The sequence below is a fragment of the Bradysia coprophila genome, chromosome III, assembly GCF_014529535.1.
Source record: "Bradysia coprophila strain Holo2 chromosome III, BU_Bcop_v1, whole genome shotgun sequence".
Lineage (NCBI taxonomy): Eukaryota > Metazoa > Arthropoda > Insecta > Diptera > Sciaridae > Bradysia > Bradysia coprophila.
Genome location: NC_050736.1, coordinates 5253749 through 5259896, shown reverse-complemented (window position 1 = coordinate 5259896; position 6148 = coordinate 5253749). Strand labels below are relative to the sequence as shown.

The following is a 6148-nucleotide window of genomic DNA, read 5'->3' as shown; positions in this document are numbered from 1 at the left end:
CAATCGGTTCGCTTTTCATTGATTGTGTTCACTTTCGTTGAATAAAAGTGAGAAGTGAACGATAGTGACCAAAAGCGAACCGATCACAGCTGTCAACTGTCAATTCATCCCTCCAGACCACCTAGTCTTTTTTTCAACTTAAAGGGTCTATACGTCGCGTCGTCCATATCTGTTTTCACTGTTTCTAAATAGATAATAACTGAAATATATTTGCAATGAATGCAACTTCATTAAAAAGACCTTTACCGTCCGATAGTCCTGGATGTTCAAAAACTCCCAAGACCACCAAACCATTCGAATTCCCGAAGCAGCCTCAGCCTTATACAGATGATATGGCTGTTGTCCGCTGCATATACAGTAAGTCTTTGTGTTCTGTGCATCTGAGCTGTTTTTGTGTTCGTGCCGAGGTCGATGGACACAATTTTCCGTGATTTCAAGAAAAATCAATCAATCCCACGGTGCAAAAATACCGCAATTTTCAACTACGTAAAAGGTGAACTCACACACAGTTTTAATTCACTAAAACATAAAAGGGATAATTAAGTTGGTGACAGAGCTAACAAATATTTAAAGCATTAAACTTGCGTGTTCGAGATTGTGAAAAATGGACCTTAAAAATGTCATATTTTTGCTTCGTGTGCCACATTACCCGATACCCATATCTAGAAACTTGTTTTCACATAAATTATAAGCTTGAATGTACTGACTGAGTTGTTAAAGTTTTTGTTTTCATTTTACAGGTCGCCAGGGAAATTTTATCCCTTTCAAAACTTCGGGTGCTGGACAATTGCTTGTGACAAACGAATTACTTTCGATTCTAATGGAAAAATATGAAAATGACCAAGACTGTAAAGTAGAATGCGGGTTTTTTGTGTATCCGGTGAAAAAATTAGATTATTTCTCGACTACAGTATCACAAGAACAGGAATATTGGAAGAAAAAACTTGGATCATTTCTTAGTGCATTGATTGAAACCGGCGAAACAGTCGGCTACATTGCATCTCCATGTTGGCACAAACAATTGAACTGGAATTCGTTGTACACAATCAGCACTAAGTCGTGCATTCCATACAACGTATACGTTCATGAAAGTTACCCGATCGAATACGAATGGCACCGATAGGAAGGCTTCGCGGTGCCGTGTACTAAGTAGTGAGGCTCCACACCTGTCCACACCCTTAGGAGAATTGAAAATGTCCGACACATACATTTTACCTGAAGGAGACTATGAACATTCAAGTGATGAAAACGAGTTTGAAAGCTCGAGTATTGGTACATTACGTCAAGAAGACAATCGAACATACAGACATAAACTATCTGTAATACGTCATCAAAGCGAACGTCCATCCACTTTGCTAAAATTCATAAATTCGGAAACAGCAAGAAGCATGTGGAGCAGTGTCTGAAGTACATACATAGAGAAGGGAAACAACTAGGGAAGAAATTCAATATTGTGACGATAACTTTTGGCAGCCGAAGCTTTCGGTACGTTTTTCGATTTCATTGTAACGATGAGAGCGCTCTTTTAAAATGTTAACTTTTAGGGCTTCCAAATTTGCCGACTTTTCACTCTTTCTCCAACATCAGGATCTCCATGAAAGCGGATTTGTGTTTTGTTGCAGTGCTGCTAATGTAGTGGCTGCAGAAAATGCAATGCCAGAAATCCCGCACCACCCACCGTCCTATTTCATGGACTGCAAACACTGTATCGTTGTTGGCTCATATGCTCTCAACTATGAAAAACAATTCTGTGTGCCATCAACATTCGGTAGTGCTGGTTGCTGTGTCAGCGATGAAGGAGATACAGAGGAGAACTGTAGACAAGGTGTAACTACGTGGGCTTTGGGTGAAAATGTTGTGATTCCCAAAATTAAGGACCAAAAGTACGACCATATTGTCAGTGGAACATCTGTTTCAACAGCGGTGGTAAGTGGTGCCGCTAGTTTGATTTTACCGAAATTGATTACGTATATAGACAGAATGAAAGCAGACAAATCATGTTATTCATTGAAGTTTAAAAATTTCCTTAACAACAATTGTGACAATTTTGTATGTCCACGGCATGGAACTAACAGAAAAATAATTTTAAATCTAGAGAAATTTATGAATCTGTCTGGTTATGCAAATAAACGTTAATTTCAAATGTCTTTGCTAGTTTTCATTTCAATCTAACTTCTATTGTGAACAGGTAGTACCTTAGCTCCTTAGCAGTCGGACCACCGTGAACGAATTCTTGAACAATGGACAGTAAGACTGGCAATCTTCTATTGTTCATACAAATAATTACTCGGCCGATTATCCGCAATAAATTCCCTGTTCCCATTCGATTGAATCGAGTCGGCCTTAAGCCCATTCTTGACGATCCATCACATTCCCATTCGTGTACACAGAAGGCTGTTGTTGTCGTATACCGTATACCAGGGTAACTGAAGTAGATACCAGTCGTTTCTAATGGCATCTAACACCGAATTGTCCCAAAAGTTAATGAAAAAATTACGATATGAACGATATGAATAGACACATTGGACAGATGACTAACCCATAAAACACATTGCAAGGAATAACATCATCCAAAAACTCGTAGGAACAACATGGAAAGCCAATGACACACTCGTGGCCCATGAATAGTAAAATCGGGCAATCGAAATACGTACCTCCTGAAAACGCATGTCCACTTAACATAAAATTGTCCATGTTCCATTGCACTTCAGTAATGCATATTTTACCGTTCCAACGAATGTTACATTTATCAGGGGGGAACGGCCCGTTGCCAAGCCACCAGACACAGATTTGGAGATCTTTTGTCTTACTTCCGTTCATCACGCAAATCACTTAAACCTCGACTTCGAAGAGACCTTATCTTACCCAACCAATCGTGTCCTGTACGCCTTTTACTGAAGCGCTCCAGTTCCGTTTTTTAAGGTTCACTATAACGTTTCTCTGCAGACACCATTCCTCAACTACTTTCAGCGAGCTTCTCATGCGGTCCCCGATAGTGCTCTCAAACTTTCCTCCGACCAGTATGGTGAGATCGTCGGAGTATCCCTGCGCATGGATTCTTTCTTCTTTCAATCTCGCAATGAGTGAGTCTATAACCTTGTACCATAAAATTGGTGATAGAATTCCGCCTGGGTGGACAACCTTTTGGCACCCAGAAACTAGCCCTTCGGCCGTAGACACTAGTTTCCACAGTCCTGTTTCTAAGCCCACTGCTGACCCACCTAATGATCACCGGTGGTTACTCGTCTCTCTTCCAACGCTAGTCGGATGTCCATAGCCTATTTCAGCAGTAAATCACGGACAAAAACCACCCTTTTTAGACTTTTAGTGGCTTTTAGCCAATAAAAAAATAGTAAAATTAAACGACTGCGGTTTTAAACTATTGAAGCCAAGGGCTATTTGTACGTGTAAACAAAGTGTCGCTAAAAATAGCTCCGACATAGCCTGGTCCACTTTCAGAAAAATGCCTCATCATTTGCAACTGTAGCGTTTATATCGTTTATGTCTGGAGAATACGACATTGCTAAACAGAAAAAAGGATTTCTGGCGTTACAGTACTCAATTTAGAGAAAGTTGGGTTTCCAAGTATTTGACAATGTTGATAGTTCAATCGAAGCCATGGTAACAAGACTGAAAAACTGCCTGAGAAGATCACGCGGAAGATGATACGCCGGCGACACTTATGTTATTCTTAAGTTTAAGTTTCCTTGGAAACTATTCTGTCTAAAAATTTTTTTTGCAGATATGATTGGGCTCGAGTAATGTGCGAACACAGAACCCAAGATTACCGACAAATAATATTTTCTTTTCCACCAATAGCAGCCATGCCAAGTACTTCGTGCGTTTCATAAAACTCTTAAATTTCAGAGAATTTGCATTCCAAAGATTTTCTACGATTTCGATTTTTTTGAAGTTGGTTTTTTGCAAGGTCGTTCCTATGATTTTATTATCACTGTTGAAGGAATTTCTGTCTTTATTCGCCCCACAATGCAGTATGTACTTCAATTATGCAGAATAAACCGCAGCATTGGAAAAACTTTTCAATATCAACCCATTGCGGATATGAATAGTTGGAAGCATTAGATTCCGAAGTTCTTTTGAATCTAGTACCGAACGGTTCAGATTTCTGATGTAAATCATACACACCATCAAATTGGTTTAGATGTAGACTATCAGGCCGTAAAATTTGGGAATCAATTATGTGTCGCTAGAAAATGTTTAAGGAATTGAAATTTGGACCAGAATCGACAGAAGACGTAACTTCAAATTCATTCAGTCGTTGGTCAATTATTTAAAACAGTTACCACTGTTTACCTTGTGTGTTTTTGCCTGATGATATTCAAGGTTTTTTTGTTGGAGCAATGGGATAAAGCAAAAGTAAAGCAAAAGTTTCACTGAACGTTACTGACCCACTGGATCAGTGGAAATTTTCATTTACCCTTCTTGTTTTATGATAAGCAAAATGTGTTAAGTAAGGACTAGACACTACTTACCGTATCGCCTTTTTAAACTGATAAGCCCGTGCGACTCAAGCACCAAAAACAGACACAGGAGCCTAATTCATGGAAACAAAATTTGTATTTTACGCAACAAGCGACCTGTCTTTTTTTAACATCATGGTTCTCTGTTCTAATATTGCGACATTTCTCCTTTGTGTAATATGGTTCGGATGTAGACATTGTCTGGTTCTACCTTCAGCTACCACACATAACATCAATCAATTGAGTTCAATTCACATCCGAGCTACCTGCCGGGTGATGAGACAATTTCAACCGTTTCTTAGCCTGAATGTCAGCCATTGTCTGTTCGATGGATCTAACATCCTTTTTGTTCTCGCTGGGAACTGTAAGCAAAAAAAAAAAAATTGATGTCCATGCTGTCGGAGGAAAAACAAGGGAAATTTACCAAAACCGTAGGACTTATTCGATTCAGTCTTTTTGGCTGCTTCTAATGCCGCGTCCTGGCCAATTAGATGCACGTACGTATCTTTGTAGTTCGAATGCGGAACAATTTTTTCCGGCTTTTTAGACTTTTCTGTGTCGACCAGTTTTTGTTCGGCACGACGTTGAACATATTCTTTGGCTCTGTCATCGTTCCATTCCTCACCGTTGCGTGTGGCATGGATTTCGTCCTCGGATGGTGTGTACTCTCACTTGTAGGGTATAATGTATCGATCGATTCCCTCTTGTCCGAAGCTCATTGCTAGCAGGCCGGCCACTTCGGCAACGCTGGTAATGAAATTTGGCTTAAGGACTTCGACTCTTAAAGTTCGTGAGTTTCGAGAAAGATCAACGAAGATCACATTACGTACATCACATTACATAGACATTACGAGATAGGCTACTGACATGACACTCCGATAGACTTTGTCCAATGGTTGAAATTGAATGAATTTCCGGTTGTCATCTTTGGATATTCGATCGATTCGCTCTTCGACGAACTGCCGGAAGCGATTTAGCTCCTCTTTTTCACGGTTTCTCATCTTTTCAATGTATTCGTTCTGTTCTGTGGGCACGAAAGAAAATTCATTTTTATCTTCAAAACATTTCGTCGTTCAGCAACAACAAAATCACGAAAGCGGAGCGACAATAGACGAAAGGAAAAAAAATAGTAGTTTGAACAGGACACGATTCGTAAACTTTTTTTTTTCGTCGTTTTTCTCTTGTCGATGTCGTCGTTCTTCTTTACTTATGACATTTCATTCGAACAACAAGTACCATATTAGTCTAAGCAAAATAATTATTCTTCCATGGAAAGCTTGAAGTAGAAGCAACACTAAAAAAACATTTATTATTTAACATTTCACAGCTTGTAATATAATTTTCATTCGATTATCTTCGTCAATAATAATTGAAAAAACCAAAAACAATAAATGAAATCAAATTCTCACAAAATAATTTTTTTTTGAAATCGCGCCATGTTGTATGTCAAAAATGTTAATTCATGGGAGAGCCGCCGGCTGTAATATTCAAATCAATGACGTTAGTACGGTTATGACGGTTATGTATAAGAAACACATTATTGACTGTGTTTTTGTTTTGATCTTGCAATGGCTACATGCAAATTTTGCCTGATTTCATTTACAAATGATGAAAAACCTACCACCCTCACTCAAAAAGGCGTTAATGGATTGATTAAGGGAGGAGCA

General features: G+C 39.0%; 1 long non-coding RNA gene and 1 pseudogene across 2 annotated transcripts; one reads left to right on the top strand and one right to left on the bottom strand.

The window, feature by feature from the left end:
- Window positions 1–88: 88 nt before the first annotated feature.
- LOC119079707 lies at window positions 89–2139 on the top strand. Of its 2 annotated transcripts, none has more exons than XR_005088209.1 (3): window positions 89–357; window positions 741–1485; window positions 1545–2139. It is a non-coding gene; the product is annotated as an uncharacterized LOC119079707 (long non-coding RNA). The 2 variants fall into 2 exon arrangements; XR_005088210.1 differs by having other exon boundaries at window positions 89–493.
- A 2417-nt stretch (window positions 2140–4556) lies between these two features.
- Window positions 4557–5554, bottom strand: LOC119080148 (annotated as a pseudogene).
- Between the last annotated feature and the right edge of the window lie 594 nt (window positions 5555–6148).